Source organism: Oryctolagus cuniculus, chromosome 7 (genome assembly GCF_964237555.1).
Source record: "Oryctolagus cuniculus chromosome 7, mOryCun1.1, whole genome shotgun sequence".
Lineage (NCBI taxonomy): Eukaryota > Metazoa > Chordata > Mammalia > Lagomorpha > Leporidae > Oryctolagus > Oryctolagus cuniculus.
In genome coordinates this window covers 65,909,612-65,927,483 of record NC_091438.1, presented here as the reverse complement: position 1 = coordinate 65,927,483, position 17,872 = coordinate 65,909,612, and the positions used below count along the sequence as shown (strand labels likewise).

At 40.1% G+C, this 17,872-nt stretch overlaps 1 pseudogene; it reads right to left on the bottom strand.

Annotated features, from left to right (window-relative positions):
• Positions 1 to 348: 348 nt before the first annotated feature.
• LOC100347911 (heterogeneous nuclear ribonucleoprotein U-like protein 1 pseudogene) lies at positions 349 to 7,101 on the bottom strand (annotated as a pseudogene).
• Positions 7,102 to 17,872: the final 10,771 nt, after the last annotated feature.

The window sequence follows — 17,872 nt, the reverse complement described above, 5'->3', positions numbered from 1 at the left end:
GTAGGCTGAAATGTCAGGAAAAAATACATGACTTAGGTTTTTACCTGTCAATCATAAAAACTTGTTGAAGGAAGCTGGGAAACGCCTACTCTGTAGAGGAAGTAACCGTAATCACCAGTTATTGCATGCCAGGCCCTGCTGGGTATGTGCATGCCGTTATGACCTCCACTTTACAGACCAGGACACTGAGACTCATAGGGTAAAGTCGGCTGCCATGGGTACATAGTGAGGAAACAGCACAACCAGGATTTCAGCCGCAGCCTGCCAGGTTCAAAAATCCACACCTCTTCCATTCTATTAAAGGGCTCTCCCCTAATGATGTCCTTTGGAGCTGTTGCTGAGCCAAAGCTAGCAGGCCTGGTTGTGGCTCCAAACCCAGCAGACTGGGCTTGGGAGCTGTGCAGAGTCCAGACTGCATCCTCGTGTATGGCTGAACCCTGGCCAGCACCACAGCCGAAAAGCACTGAGAAAGGAGAAGGCTGGAGGGGAACCCAAGAGGCCCCGCCCCCCTCCCGAGGACATGCTGCCACCAGCGAGCACCCGGTCTAGGATATAGTTGCGTTTCTTGCGGGCGGCGATCTGGATGAGGCGGTTGAGGCACTGGGTGGCCTGCTGGATCAGGACGTCCCAGCGGCCAGCGTAGTTCCGCTGTCGGCACAGGCCCATCACCCGCATCTTATCCAGGATGGCATTGGTACCCAGGATGTTGTACTTCTTGGAAGGGTTGGAGGCTGCATGTTTGATGTCCAAAGTGGTCTTGCCGGCAGCAGGTAGGCCCACCATCATCAGAATCTCACATTCTGCCTTGCTCTTTGGTCCAACGGTGCCGCGGATCCGCTCGCGGAGGGGAAGGTGCTGGATGAAGGTGAATCCTGGGAGGACAGAAGCGTAGGGCTCTGCCCTCTGTCCGAAGTTGAACTCCAACGGCACAATTCTTCACCAGGACATGAGGACAGAGGGCCTGACCCCCCAGGGCCTCCTTCTGGATTCGGAAGGCAATGCCCATCCACTTCCCATTCTCGGTGAAGGAAAGTTCCACATCGTTTCCACATTCAAAGTCCGTAAAACAGCCAATCACATCGTTCTCTGCAAACTTGTCTCCGCAGTCTTCAAATCGGCTATTGGTGGGCTTCTTTCCAGTGCCTCCACAGCCATAGGAAAAAGGCTCTTCTCCTAGCTGGGAGCTGCAGGAGTCCAGGGACCAGCCAATTCGAACAACATGGGGATCGGGCTCTGTAGACGGAAGGGGCTTCACAGAGATTTCCTGGTTGATCTTCATCTCGAAGCACACACGGCCCCTCCTGACCCCGTAGCTGGCACGGGCTCCTGACCAAAGGTATGCAAAGCCCTCGAGTGTGAGCGGATAGCCACTACTCCTATCTTGGGCCACCTTGAAGTGGAGGTCGCAGTTACATGTATCGATGGCAACAAGGGTGTCATCAAAGTCATCTTCATCCTCTTCGGCGGGAGGCTGAGGGGAGCGGCCCCTTCGATCCTCTCGGTGCTCAAAGTACCCGCGGCCCCGGTTTTCTTCGTAAGGCCTCTTGTGACTCTCGAACTGCTGTCTGTCGGGCTTGAGCTGAGGAGCTTCAGGAGGGAGGAAGCTGGTGGGTCCTTCTTGTTTCATCTCTGTCTTTCCTTCTACTGGGCAGTAGGACTGCTGCTGCGGCTCCATGTCTAGTGCTCTCCTCTCATAGACAGACTCATGCTCTTGCTTGATGACCTGGGTCTCATAGAACTGGTTCTATGAACTCTTTTGTTTTAAAAATATTTAATTGAGAGGTAGAGTTACAGACAGAGAGAAAGATCTTCCTCTCACTGGTTCACTTTCTGAAGGCTGCAATGTCCAGGGCTGGGTTGATCTGAAGCCAGGAGCCACAAGCGTCTTCTGGGTCTCCCAAGCAGATGCAAAGAGCCCAAGTACCTGGGCCATCTTCTACTGCTTTCCCAGGCCATACCAGAGAGCTGCATAAGAAAAATAGCAGCTGGGACTCAAACTGGCGCCCATATGTGGTCCTGGTGCTGAGGTTTAGTCCACTACACCACAGCACTGGCCCCCTAGTAAACTCTTAAAACTTTCAGTACCTCTCAGCACTACTGTATTGGGAATCAATTTTCAGCATGATTTTCTGAGGAGACAAACAATATTAAAACCAGAAGAAGGGAACAACAAATGACTTCCTTATATGACACCATACTTCAGGAACAAGCAGGCATCACTGAAGGCGCAACAATTTCTCCTACCTGGAATAGACATTTACTTTGGATTTTAATTTGCCTTCCCTGCATACAACATCTTTACCAAAACTTTAATCTTTCATAATGCCTTACCTATCATCATAGTATTCCACAGACCATTGCTTCTCATTAAGAGACTCAATATCACACCAAAAGAATTGTGACAATGGGCCCATTTTCATGGAATCTGCTGTTCTTACTATGTTCTCCAATATTCTGAAGTGCCTGGCTTGATAGAATGGTGGAGTGACCTTTTGAAGGCTCCATTACTTCACCAGTTAGGTGGCAGTAAGTTGCAGAGTTGGAACAAGGTGTTAAAAAACTTCCAAAAGCCCTGAATCTGCATCAAATATATGGTGCTATTTCTAGTTAGGATTCAATAGTTCAGGAATCAAAGGATGGAAATAGGAGTGATACCACTTACTATTACCTCTCATAACACAATTGAAAATGTTCACTTCTTTTTTGCTTGGACTTATACTCTGCTGTTGTTGAGGTCTTTGATCCAGAGAGAGGAATCTTTCTACCTGCACACAAAACAATGTCATTGGACTGGGAATTGAAACTATTCACCTAACTACTTTGGGATCCTTATGCATCTGAATCAACATATTAAGAAATGTATCATTTTGCTGGCTGGGGTGATTAATCTTGATTAACATTTAGAAATTGTACTACTACAAGGAAGCCATTTGAATTTCTTCTTTTGAAAAATATCCATTTAAGTCCTTGGCCCATCTCTTAAGTGCGTTGCTTGTTGTTTTTTGTTTTTGTTTTTTTTTTGTTTGTTTGTTTTGTTTTGTTTTGTTTTTGTTAGTTTTGTGTGTGTGTGTGTGTGTGTGTTTCTTATTTCTTTTTTTTTAACTTTTATTTAATGAATATAAATTTCCAAAGTACAGCTTATGGATTACAATGGCTTCCCCCCCCATATCATCTCTCCCACCCGCATCCCTCCCCTTTCCCACTCCCTCTCCCCTTCCATTCACATGAGGATTCATTTTCGATTCTCTTTATCTACAGAAGATGAGTTCAGCATACATAAAGTAAAGATTTCAACAATTTGCTCCCACACAAACATAAAGTGAAAAATAATAAATGATTTTTTAAATGATGATGAAATCAGATCAGACCTATTGTCATGTTTAATCCCAGTGAGAGTCAAGTTGGGAATTGATAATTTCTTTTTTTTTTTTTTTTTTTTTTTTTTTTTTTTTTTTTTTACAGAAGATCAGTTTAGTATAAATTAAGTAAAGATTTCAACAGTTTGCACCCCCATAGAAACACAAAGCGAAATATACTGTTTGAGTACTCATTATAGCATTAGGTCTCAATGTACAGCACATTAAGGACAGATATCCTACATGAGGAGTAAGTGCACAGTGACTCCTGTTGTTGACTTTACAAATTGACACTGCTGTTTATGGCATCAGTAATCTCCCTATGCACCAGTCATGAGTTTCCAAGGCTATGGAAGCCTTTTGAGTTCACCGACTCTTATCTTGTTTAGACAAAGTCATATTCAAAGTGGAGGTTCTCTCCTCCCTTCAGAGAAAGGTACCTCCTTCTTTGAAGACCTGTTCTTTCCACTGGGATCTCACTCACAGAGATCTTTCATTTAGGGTTTGTTTGTTTGTTTTTTTTTTTTTTTTGTTTTGTTTTGTTTTGTTTTTTTGTTTTTTTGTTTTTGTTTTTTTGTTTTTTTGCCAGAGTGTCTTGGCTTTCCATGCCTGAAATACTCTCATGGGCTTCTCAGCCAGATCGGAATGCCTCTAGGGCTGATTCTGAGGCCAGAGTGCTGTTTAGGACATCCACCATTTTATGAGTCTGCTGAGTATCTCGCTTCCCATGTTGGATCACTCTCCCCTTTATTTATTCTATCGGTTAGTGTTAGCAGGTACTAGACTTGTTTATGTGCTCCCTTTGACTCTTAGTCCTTTCATTATGATCAATTGTGAACTGAAATTGATCACTTGGACTGGTGAGATGGCATTGGTACATGCCACCTTGATGGGATTAAATTGGAGTCCCCTGGTATGTTTCTAACTCTACCATTTGGGGCAAGTCAGCTTGAGCATGTCCCAAATTGTACATCTCTTCCCTCTCTTATTCCTACTCTTATGTTTAACAGGGATCACATTTCAGTTAAATTTCAACACTTAAGAATAACTGTGTATTAATTACAGAATTAAACCAGTCATATTAAGTAGAACAGACAAAAAAACTACTAAGAGGGATAATGTATTAAGTTGTTCATTAACAGTCAGGGCTATGCTGATCAAGTCACCGTTTCCCATAGTGTCCATTTCACTTCAACAGGTTTCCTTTTTGGTGTTCAGTCAGTTGTCACCAATCAGGGAGAACATATGGTATTTGTCCCTTTGTGACTGGCTTATTTCACTCAGCATGATGTGTTCCAGATTCCTCCATTTTGTTTCAAATGACTGGATTTTGTTGTTTCTTACTGTGGTATAGTATTCTAAAGAGTACATATCCCATAATTTCTTTATCCAGTCTACCGTTGATGGGCATTTAGGTTGGTTATATCTTCTTGTTGTATTGATCCCTTAATCATTATATAGTGCCCCTCTTTGTCTCTCTTTACAGTTTTTGTGTTAAAGTTTATTTTGTCCGATATTAAGATGGCTACGCTCACTCTTTTTTCATTTCTGTTGGCATGGTATATCTTTTTCCAGCCTTTCACTTTCAGTCTGTATGGATCTTTGTTGGAAAGATGTGTTTCTTGTAAGCAGCAAATAGATGGGTTTTGTTCCTTAACCCAATCAGCCAATCGGTGTCTTTTAACTGGACAGTTCAGGCCATTAACGTTCAATGTGACTAATGGAAAGTGGTAACTTTGCCCTGCCATTTGCCAAAGATAAGTTCTAATATATGCTTTGAATTCCCTGTGATCTTTTGCTGTGAGGTTTCCTTCCTTTACCTTCTTTCATATTGATGACCGTGTTTCTGTGTTTCTGTGTGTAATACATCTTTAAGCATCTGTTGCAGGGCTGGATGAGTGGCGACAAATTCTTTCAATTTCTGTTTGCTATGAAAAGTCTTTATTTCACCTTCATTCACAAATGATAGCTTTGCAGGATATAATATTCTGGGCTGGCAGTTTTTCTTTCTTAGTACCTGGGCTATATCTCGCCATTCCCTCCTAGCTTGTAGAGTTTCTGATGAGAAGTCAGCTGTGAGTCTGATTGGAGATCCTCTGAGAGTAATCTGACGTTTCTCTCTTGCACATTTTAGCATCTTTTCTTTATGTTTCACTGTGGAGAGTTTAATTACACTGTGTAATTAAACTGTTTAATCACCACTGTGTCGTGGTGAGGATCTCTTTTGGTCATGTTTATTAGGGGTTCTGTGAGCTTCCTGTACTAGGATTTCTCTGTCCTTCTCCAAACCTGGGAAATTTTCTGCTAATATCTCACTAAAAAGGCCTTCTAATCCTTTCTCCCTCTCCATGCCTTCAGGAACTCCTAGAACCCGAATGTTGGGTTTTTTAATAGTATCCTGAAGATTCCCGACAATATGTTTTAGATTTCTAATTTCCTCTTCTTTTCTTTGGTCTGACTGTATCCTTTCCTGTTCTCTGTCTTCTAAGTCCGATATTCTCTCTTCTGCTTCACCCATTCTGTTTGTAAGGCTCTCTATTGTGTTTTTCATTTGATCTATTGAATTCTTCACTTCAGTCACTATCACAGTTTCCTGTTATACTAGTTGTTTCGTTTCATTTTTGATTCCTCCTTAATATTTCATTTTCACAGAGAGATTTTCTATCTTGTCCATTAAGGATTTCTGTAGTTCCAGAATTTGTTTTTGAGAACTTCTTAATGTTCTTATCAATTTTTTGAGATCTGCTTCTTGCATTTCTTCTATGTCATCATCTTCATAATCTTGAATTGGGGTGTCTTTTTCATTTGAGGGCGTCATGGTGACTTCCTTGTTGTTATTACCTCGGTTTTTGCGTTTGTTATTTGGCATATTGGAGATATTTGGTTTCTTCACTGTGGTGCTTTTTCTTGTTATACTATGACTCTAGATTAAGTGGACTATCTGTTTTTGATGGAACCTTAGGGCTTGAGATGGGTGTGGCCTGAGAGCTCTGTTTGGTGTGCCAAAGGTGACACTCCCAGGTTAGGTGTGGTAAATCTCTCTCTCTCTCTCTCTTTCTTTTTTTGATTCAAAAGGGAAGTAATTCCACACAGCTAAATGAAGTTGGAGGTAGTTAGCAGGCAAATGATACACCCACAGGAGCCAGAGATCGGAAGCTCTTTCCCAAGGACCACACAGGGAATCTGTTCGGCCCTCAGAGTGGGCTCAAATTCTCCTTCAGTCTCCCACTGGGTTGCCAAAGTTACAGAATTGTAGTGTCTCTGGAGAGTGCTCACATGAATTCCGTGAGTTCTCTCCCCCACCGTCTCTTTTTTCACAGTCTCAGTTCAGTAGCACCACAAATTTACTAGGTCCTAATCTCCTGTTAATTCGCCCCGCCCAGAGTCAGGTTTTTCTGCTAGGCTCAGGGCCGGTTCAGACCTGAGGTCGCTCTGCTTATGACGTATGCCCAAGATGGCGCCTGCTCTTTGTCTTGCTCGCCCTTGAGAGGTGAGCAGAGAGAGAGAAACCCGTGTCCGTACCAGTCACCTTTTTTTTTTCTCTCTCTCTCTCTTCCAGTTAGCCTGGTGAACTTTTCCCCCCCGGGGGTCGTTCCCTCTAGTCTCCTCTCTCCGCTTGCCTGCCGGTGTCTCGGGCTATTGAGGTTCGGCTCACCTCGCATTCCAGCGCTGGTGTGTTGAGTATGCCGCTGTTGTCCTGAACTGTGGGCTCCCACGCTCTCCACGCAGGTCCGCTGTGAATCATGCGTTCCGGAAGAGTTTCTTCTGCTGTTTCCTCCCCTACTCTTCCTTGAACCTGCAGTATCTCCACTTTTATTAAACTATCTCTCCCCGGACTATCAGTGTGCTCCCTTCCTATTCCACCATCTTGCCTCCTCTGCGTTGCTTGTTTTGTTGTGGAGGCTTTTGATCTCTTTGTAGATTCTGGTTATTAATCCTTTATCAGTTGTATAATTTGCAAATATTTTTTCCATTCTGTTGGTTACCTCTTCACTTTCCTAACTGTTTCCTTTACAGTACAGAAACTTCTCAATTTGATATAATCCCAATTGTTAATTTTGGCTTTGTCTGCCTGTGCCTCTGGGTTTTTTCCAAGAAGTATTTGCCTGTGCCAATATCTTGCATGGTTTCTCCTATCTTTTATCTTCTCCTATCTCCTATATCTTCTTCTTCTGGGAAGGGATTTGTGTGTCATTTTTCTTGTTACTGTATTTTTTGAAGATGAAATGTACTTTATATACATTAAGATTAAGTATACTTTATGTATGGATGTCAAGTTCATAAGGAATGGATTTGTGATGCTTAATTTCATGTGTTGAAGCCAAAGAGTGCCTAGTTATCTTACTGTTTGGAGCTGTGTCCAGTGTGGTATTTTCAGAAATGATTATCATTTGAGTTAGTGGACTGAGTAAAGTAGATTTCACTCACCAAAGAGAATAGACATCATTCAACCTATTTTATACAACTGGTGATGACATCTATGTGCATTGGTATCTTAATGCTGAACAGATGTGGTGCAAATGAGAAGTTTGGGCTGGCAAATTTATTTCAAATTAATTTTTATACCCTCTCAAAAGTTTGTGGATGACCCACGATATTTTGGAAACACCTTAGAATCAAATAATAAAGCATTTTCTTTATTAAAAAGAATAAGCAGCATTTAACTATTACTTTATTACACTAAAATATAAAATGCAAAGTTTCTTACACCATTTTCTCACATAGTATTAAATATATAAACTAGAAACTGATTTAAGAAAATGGAAGTGCACATCCAACATACATGAATAATATTGTTTTGCTAAGCAATATATGGCTAATCAGTATTCTGTTATTGTTTTACTCCTTCCACAAGTTATTAACATTCCACTATGTTGTAACTCATCAGCATCTCCAAATCACATAATAATGATTCCACAAAAATAAACTAAAGTTAACTTGTGATTAATTTTAGAAACAGAATATTCATGAGTTATTACATTACTATTCTTATATATTCAAAACTCTCTTAATAACTACTTTTGGAAAAATAATTGACTCGGTCATTCAATCTGAAAAAGGATTTGATGGTTATTAAACTCCAACACGTCTACAGAATTCAAATATCAACCTCCATTAAAATTAAAATACAAAATCAACCTCTTATTCATAACATAATTGTACTGTGTTTTGACAAGTGTATCATCATAATCTGAGCAATAGATTTGAATGTGCAGCTGCTTTTTTCAATATCCAGGAACAAGTTTTTCTCCTTATCAGATAGTTTGCTTGTTACAAGTGATCTTTGTAGCTATAATGAACTCAAGAAATAACCAAATAATCAGATGATACCATCTCAATGCTGAATACACAATATTATTTAAATACTTGGAATACTTACATGGGTGAGACCACTGCTAGGGTATTGATTAGTGTCAGAAGAAATGACATGGGACATAGTGGTGGGACTGTTACATAAAAAATATAATGTTGGAATAAAAGATTTCACTTTAGATTCACCATCTTGATCTATTGAAAGTAATATGGAGATGGGATGGTAATTGGAAGAATGATTTTTCTATGACTCATTAATTATAAAATTTTTCTTTTGAGAAATTACCATAAAATAATTAACTCATTAAGTAAGTATTTTAGGTTACCTTTTGTACATAAACTCGTGCATAATAAGATAAATATGAAATTGATGAATTAAGTATGATCCATCCACTGTAGGTTTTGTTTATTCCAAATGGGTAGATACAAAAAGCACTTATTATATAACATATTACATTGTGATGAGAATTTTGAAAAAGTACAGAAAGCAGTGACAGCATTGAAAAAGAGCTCTGTTTAGTTTGTGAAGTAAGGGGAGGTTCCTTTGTGGTAGTGTCATTCATTCTGATATCCAATGACTGAAGGTGAATCATAGGAGCAATGGAAGAGAGGTGGAGTTCAGGTCAGGGATATTGCACAAGGGCCCTGAGACTAGATGACATATTTCAAAAATGGAAAATAATAAAAAAGACTATATAGCTGGATAATTGGGAATTGGAGGTTAGGCTTTGAAAAATGTGGAAGCCAGATAATGCAAGTTCCTGTAGTTCACACTAAGCTTTCTGGATTCTTTTCTCAGAAAAAATTAAAAGGTTCCAATGAGGTCTAGCTGCATCAGAATCATGACATATGTAATACTGATTCCACTTTTTTCTTTCATTTTTGGAAACTGAGTTCCTTATTTAGACATGTTGTTGGTGTATTCCCAGAGCTATGTGTATGATATTCAGCAAGTTAAAGGATGAAAATAGTACATGGGAGTAAGTAGTGGTAAAATCCAGAACAGTTTTCAACATTGATGCAAATAACCTTCTCCTGTCTTCTGATAGGATTCCAGTATGATCACCTAATAGGCTGCCTGATGGCTTCTTGGCGCTATTGTGGTACTGAAGAATAAGCAGTGAGAGCAGCAGGTCAGTTTTATAGAGGACAGGTCCAGTGAAGAATCTTGCCACTTTTTCTTGAGAATTTTTGATGACTACCCACATGAGACCATTACCTGGTCACAAATTTGAAACTGCATTAATAATGACCCCCAAACTTTTTAATAAACCTTTATTTCTTGTAAATGTCTAATTAGCCTATCAAAGAATGATTGCTAGATACCTTGTATCAGACTTTGTCTCATTTGAAGTAAAATTGGAAATAGGTTGTATTTCCTTTACTACCACATAAAAATATGCAAAAGTGGGATTCTGATGATTCCATTGCACATATTTGGCCAGTGTAAATTAATTGTTCAGGCCGAACATCTATCAATCAGACTTTGTTATTTTTTTTTCCTCAACAAATTAGAAATGATGCCATTAGTATGTTTGGAGAAACATATAATAACCAAAGGCTAAATATTTTAGTTTGTACCATCATCCAGGAACAAAAGATACAGAATTCTCAAAAAGACAAAAAATAATTAATTCCCAAAACAGCACAACTTTTCCCCAATAGTCTTTGGAGAACACCACTGTGCCACTTCTGTTGGGAGTTACCGTAGAGTTATGTAAGCTCTGTCTCTACCATGGGTATTTCAGTAGTATCAGACCTGCGAAATTTTTAATTAGGTAGTAAATATCTATCCACAACATCTGATATCATCTAGAAAGCTTTCCAGGCTACTTAAGAGCTAGCTCTCTCAGACTGTATATAATTCAGGAGAGAGCCACATATAAAATATGTTACATATATGGAATATTTGAAAATATAATGCTGGTGTCAGCGCCGTGGCTCACTTGGTTACTCCTCTGCCTGTGGCACTGGCATCCCATATGGGCACTGGGTTCTAGTCCCGGTTGCTCCTCTTCCAGTCTAGCTCTCTGCTATGGCCTGGGAAGGCAGTGGAGAATGGCCCAAGTGCTTGGGCGCCTGTACCCGCATGGGAGACCAGGAAGAAGTACATGGCTCCTGGCTTCGGATCAGCACAACACCAGCTGCAGCAGCCATTTGGGGAGTGAACCAACGGAAGGAAGACCTTTCTCTCTTTCACTGTCTGTAACTCTACCTGTCAAATAAAATTTAAAAAAAGAAAATATAATGTTATATATTTTATATTATAATAATATGATTTTCGAATATAATAAATGTATATAAATATATGAAAACATGCCACCCTTTTAAGATTTATTTTTTTTACTTGAAAGTCATAGTTACAGAGAAGCGGGGGGGGGGGGAGAGGAAGAGAGAAGTCTTCCATTAGCTGGTTCACTCACCAAATGGCTGCAATGGCTAGAGCTGAACCAATCCAAAGCCAGGAGCCAAAAGCTTCTTCTGGGTCTCCCACGAGGGTGCAGGGGCCCAAGGGCTTGGGCCATCCTCCACTGTCCTCCCAGGGTACAGCAGAGAGCTGGATCAGAAGTAGGGTATCTGGGACTTTAACTGGCACCCACATGGGATGCCAACACTGCAGGCTACAGCCCTAACTGCTATGCCACAGTGCCGGTCCCGGCAAATTTTTGAAAGCCTACCAAGCAATGTCTTTCCTATGAGTGGGTAGCTCAAATTATCCAAGATTAATCAATTTCCAGTTATTTTATTGATATGGCAGATAACAGTTTTCATGAGAACCATCTCCTGTCTCTATAATGCAAGCAGATTACTGCAGCATCCAAGATATTACCACCTCTCATTCTAAGCGCTATTGTGACAAGAATACTGGCATCTCTTGGGGATATCTTTTGGGAGAGTGAGATGCTCAAGATCCATTCTTGACTGGAAAATGGTCAAGACTAAATCATCATCATTATATTTTTCTGTGGGGGTTTAAGCCATTTATAAGTTGAAGGTATGATGACACTGGGCCCCCAAAGTTTTACATAACCATGATCCTCAGTATTGGGAAACATGTTTAGAGTCATCAACCTCGGCCCATTAGAATTTTATTAAAACTCAATTATAGTTTATATCAGTGTGAAACATTATATTAAATAAAGTTAGAATTGCTTGCAGCTTTACTCTTTGAGTTAACTGTTAAATTAACAACTTCAAATAAAAATGTGACATGGTCTCAGCTTATGGGTCGAGCTAAATGCAACAGCAGACTGACCAACTCTCCTCGGGGCGTCTACTCAGGGTGGCCGGGGCAGCCGCTGGGATGCTCTGGCGAGGGTGGACCCCACGGGCGCCGGCAGGCGGTGGGCAGAGTTCACAGTCGTGGTCTGCTGGAGACAGGGCAGTAGCAGGTGCTGGCGTCTTGTTGGTGATGGAGACCGCATGGCAGGCAGGTGTCCCCAAGCGCACAGCTTGTCTGCATCACTGTCGTTCTCCAGAATCCAAAATTTGATTTAATGCTAGTGTAACACATTATAGTGCTGGGAATTACTGTTGTTCTTGATAGATAAAGCAAGTCTGATTTTAGTTTTATAAATTTAGGGATATTATTTTATTTGTTAAACTTATGAAATCAGAAAATATATCAAATTTTACATGTATGGTCTTTTTAGGAGAATGTCACCAAAGGCTTTATGTATTTACTCATTTAAAAAAACATGATATAGGGCCGGCGTCATGGCTCACTTGGCTAATTCTCCGCCTGCGGCGCCGGCATCCCATATGGGTGCCGAGTTCTAGTCCCGGCTGCTCCTCTTCCAGCTCTCTGCTGTGGCCCGGGAAGGCAGTGGAGGATGGCCCAAGTGCTTGGGCCCTGCACCCGCGTGGGAGACCAGGAGGAAACACCTGGCTCATGGCTTCGGATTGCACAGCGCCAGCCGTGGTGGCCATTTGGGGGGTGAACCAATGGATAAAGGAAGACTTTTCTCTCTGTCTCTCTCTTTCATTGTCTAACTCTACCTGTCAAATAAATTTAAAAAATAATAAAAAAGAAAGCATATGATACAGCAATGATGATAACATTCACCATTCAGTCAATTAAAATAAGAAAATTCATTCTTCATTTTTAAAAAAGATGTATTTATTTATTTGAAAGGCATAGTAACAGAGAGAGAAAAGGAGAGAGAGAGAGAGAGAGAGAGAGAGAGAGAGAGAGAGATCTTCCATCAACTAGCTCACTCTCCAAATGGCTACAAGAGCTGAAGCTTGGTCAGGCCTAGGCTAGGATCAGAAACTGCATCCAGGTCTCCCACATGGATGCAAGGGCCCAGGTACTTAGGCTATCGTCTGGTGCTTTCCCATGCACATTGGATAAGAAGTGGAGCAGCTGGGATTTGAACCAGTGCCCATATAGCATGCCAGCACTGCCATTGGCAGTTAACCCACAATGCCACAGCGCCAGCACCTTTTAATTTTCAGGACTATCTATATTGCCTTCCAGAGATATTTGGTACTTAAAAGGGAATGCAAATTTTTATAAACTTTTGAATTCTATTTATTTATATATTTGGTAGGGCATGGGAGGGAATGAAGAGAGAGAGAAAAAGAAAGAGAGGAAGCTTCCGTCAACTGGTTAACTCCCCAAATGATCACAGTAGCTGGGGTCAAACTCAGAAGCTGGTTACATAATCCGGGTTTTCCAAATAAGTGGAAGAAATCCAGTTAGTTGAACACTCACTGTTCTCTGCCTGACAGAAATCTGGATCCAGGAGCCAGAGTTAGGATTCAAACCTAAATACTCTGATTTGAGATATTGACATCTTAGCTGTCATTTTAACTACTAGGGTAATGCCTACCTCCTAATTTTAAGAGTATTTTAATGACACATAAAGATTATACATATTTTGACATACCATGTGAAATTTCAAATCTCATACAGATTGTGTAATATTTAATTAGGGTAAGCATACCTATCTCTTAAATTTATCATATCTTCATGGAGAAAATATTCAAAACCCTTTCCTAATTATTTACAAGTGAGTGAATCATAAAAGAATGAAATAAATTAGAAATACTGAGGTATAAGAAATCAAATGAGATTGTGTATATGGCAATTTTAATTTTATACTGAAAGATATACTCACATTTCAAATATACTAAATTATTTACTACTATTTTTGCACTAAAATTTCACTGCTCGTTCTGCTATTCCTTCTAATAAGAAAATAAGAAGTTCAAAAACTTTATAATATTGGGGCCGGCACTGTAGCACAGTAGGTTAATCCTCCGCCTGTGGTGCCAGCATCCCATATGGGCACTGGTTCTAGTCACCGCTGCTCCTCTTCTGATCCAGCTCTCTGCTATGTCCTGGAAAAGCAGTGTAAGATGACCTAAGTGCTTGGGCCCCTGCACCCACGTGGGATACCCCGAAGAGGCTCCTGGCTCTTGGCTTTGGATCAGCTCAGCTCTAGCCATTGCGGCCATTTGGGGGAGCGAACCAGAAGATGGAAGACCTTTCTCTGTTTTTCTCTCTCATTGTCTGTAACTCTGTTTCTCAAATAAATAAATAAAGTATTTAAAAACATAAAAAATAATAAGAGGATATATGACAATCTAATGAAACACTGCTTTCCAAATTTACTTTGATTGGCTCTTTTTTGTTTTTCCCTCTTTAGTATAGCATCAACAGCATATACCTCTTGATAATGATGCACTGGTAAAGGCACATCAACTCTATGGTAATTTTTTTCTAAAATGCACAGTCTCAAACACTAATACTGATGAGTCGACAATGTGGAGAAAGTTAAGCCACCATTTAAGACACCTGCATCCCATATCAGAGTGCCTGGTTTGAGTCTTTGCTGCTCGACTTCTGATCCAGCATCATGCAAATGTATCCTAGAAAGTATCCAGATTTCCACGTGGGAGACCTGGATGGGTGTTTGAGCTCTTGACTGTGGCCTGACCCAGTACTGCCTGGTGCAGGAATTTGGAGGAACGAAAAAACAGATCTAAGATCACTCTCTCTCTTTTTCTCTCTATCCTCCACTTTGTTTTTCAAGTAAACTAATAATGATGAAACATCAGATAAATCAAACTTGAACTCATCCTACAAAATAACTGATATATGTTCTTCAAAAAAGACACTGTCATAAAAGGCAAAAAGACTAAAGAACTGTCATGGGTTAAATGATATAAAGAAGAAATAACAACTAAATACAATGTAGGATATGGATTTGGTCCTGGCACAACAAAAGGACATTGATTAAAAAAAAAAAAAAAACCATGAAATTGAGATAAAATCTATAGTATAATAAGTATTAGATCAATATTAACTTAATTTTAACCGAACTGTGGTAAAGATGTAATATTGGCCGGCGCCGCGGCTCACTAGGCTAATCCTCCGCATTGCGGTGCCGGCACACCGGGTTCTAGTCCCGGTCGGGGCGCCGGATTCTGTCCCGGTTGCCCCTCTTCTAGGCCAGCTCTCTGCTGTGGCCAGGGAATGCAGTGGAGGATGGTCCAAGTCCTTGGGCCCTGCACCCCATGGGAGACCAGGAGAAGCACCTGGCTCCTGCCTTTGGATCAGCGTGGTGTGCCGGCCGCGGCGGCCATTGGAGGATGAACCAATGGCAAAGGAAGACCTTCCTCTCTGTCTCTCTCTCTCACTGTCCACTCTGCCTGTCAAAAAATTTAAAAAAAAAAAAAAAGATGTAATATTGAGGAAAGTTGAGTGAAAGGTTGTAAGATTTCTCTTTGCCAGTTTTTTATCGAATGTTGTATTGAGAAAATTGTAGATTCTCATGCAGTTATTTAAAAAAAAATCTAATACAAAGACCCTTCACAGACTTGCTCTAGCTTACCCATCAGTAACATTATGATTTTTTTTGACAGGCAGAGTTAGACAGTGAGAGAGAGAGAGACAAAGAGAAAGGTCTTCCTTCCTTTGGTTCACTCCCCAAATAGCCACCACGGCCGGTGCTGTGCTGATCCAAAGCCAGGAGCCAGGTGCTTCTCCTGGTCTCCCATGCAGGTGCAGGGCCCAAGCACTTGGGCCATCCTCCACTGCCTTCCTGGGCCACAGCAGAGAGCTGGACTGGAAGAGGAGCAACCGGGACTAGAACCTGGGGTGCCAGCGCCACAGGCGGAGGATTAGCCTAGTGAGCTGTGGTTCCGGCCAGATATTATGGTTTTCTAAAAACAGATCTTACTTCTCTGGTTTCATGACAATAGGAAATTACTTCTAAATATAGAGCATATTTATTCCATAACCACAATTGTATGTAGTATGAGAATATGGATTAGTTTTAGATCAGGACAGATTTACCTTGAAGTAAACTTAATTTGTTACTTAGTACTTAGTCCTCCACTGTGATTAAGAGGAAAAAGAGTACATTTTATTCTCTAGGGAAATAAATAAAGGATAGAAAGAATATTTTAATCTTGTATTGTCTTTTTTAAATATATAAGTAAAATATTTTTGAGTCTATAAAGCGACTTAAGAATTAATTCAAGAGTTGCAATTCTGTTATTTCAAATCAATCTCCAATTCCTAAATCTAATGTTATTTTCTTTTTAAATCATCTAATAAGTGGAATCTAAGCAGATTTCCACCCATGTGACCGTACTCTCTCCTAAAATCTCCTGAGTGTGCACAGGTTCTTATTATCACAACAGCCCTGCTGTTTACTGTACCCTGGTCACTGAATGTCTCTACTCCCTACCACCACCCCAAGATCCTGCTATGTCATCCAAAGTCAGTGAACTATTTTCAACAGAAGTATATTTTACAAGTGGTCTTCAAAAAGCTCCTAGAAAATGTATTTTATGAAAGAAGCTCCACACAGATTTCAAATTTTTTATACTTATCCTTTAAGGATCCTTATAAGAGCATATTATATTAGGATATTCATCACAGATGCAATTTTCATTGACCACTATTGAGATTATATTCATTCAACCAATCAAACAATTCTTAGTTTATTCTGATGACTAAAAACTAAGAGGAAGGAAGAAATCTCCAAGAATAGAAATAGTGAAATGGGGAGATGAATGGGATTTTATAGTCTGTGACATCACCTCCTTTGTTACCCCTGATGGGACTCCAGAGAAATTCTTTGTAAGTAATGTATTAGTGTCTTTGAAGATCATTTCAATAGCTTTGGAAAGCATTTGTTTTATATAAAGAAGGACTGCTGTGCTCTGTAGCAATTAAAAGAAAAGTGTGAACTCTAATGGCCTATTTCTTATTCACTATCAATTAGCCTGGGAAATTGTATATCCTACCTATATCTTATTCTTACTTGTAAAATGGGATTGACACTGTTAACTGCCCAACAGGGTTGCTGTTTGTGTTACATGAGTAATAAAACAGTCCTTTGTCTTCTCCAGTATAAAAATCTTGCCTGGTCTCCTAAAGTCTGGCTATCAGTGAGTGCTGTTATCAAAGCTAATCATATAAAGTATCAGACTTCATTGTTTCTATGTTTGCAATTTTGATAGTCATGATCAATTAAAAATTTCTCTCAGAGAGCTGTGTGTGTGTATGTGTGTGTGTGTGGTTGGTTGGTTGGTTGCTTGCTTTGCTTTTGTTATTCTTTGCAGCTGATCATTTGTACCTTAGCCCGCCTCTCTATTCTAAAAGCCAGGGGAGATGATTAAGTAGATTTCCAGATTTTCAGTTTCTGCAGTAAGAAGTGTGTCCTGCCTCCTTATCACGACTTAATGTTACACTCTCTTTATAAACCTTCATGATTTTAAGACAAGAAAATGACAGGACAGTTTTCAAGATGCCTCATAGCAAATAATAGTAAACTTCAGATTGTATTTTATAGCCTTTGGTTCTTCCATCAAAAAAGAATTTGTTAGTCAACCCAAAATGAGTAGTCTGATCCACATGGAAATTAGAGATCATTGTGAAATTCGCTAATATCACTCCAATATGAATTGAAAAATTCTGGACTGTGGTGAAATGTCATGTAAATGTCTTTATATTGAGACAGCTTTCAATTTCTTTCCTTGGCATATTTCAACTCAGCAGGCACCATCATTTCAATACACCTGGGAGCCATTAGCGATCTATAATTGTTTATATGCTGTACAGAAAGAATCCAAATGAAAAACACTGTATACTAAATAACCCAATGAATTCATATTAATAAAATGTTAATTGTTTATATTGCATTTAAATATAAGCAGGAAGATTTTTAGTTTCAGCATGGTAA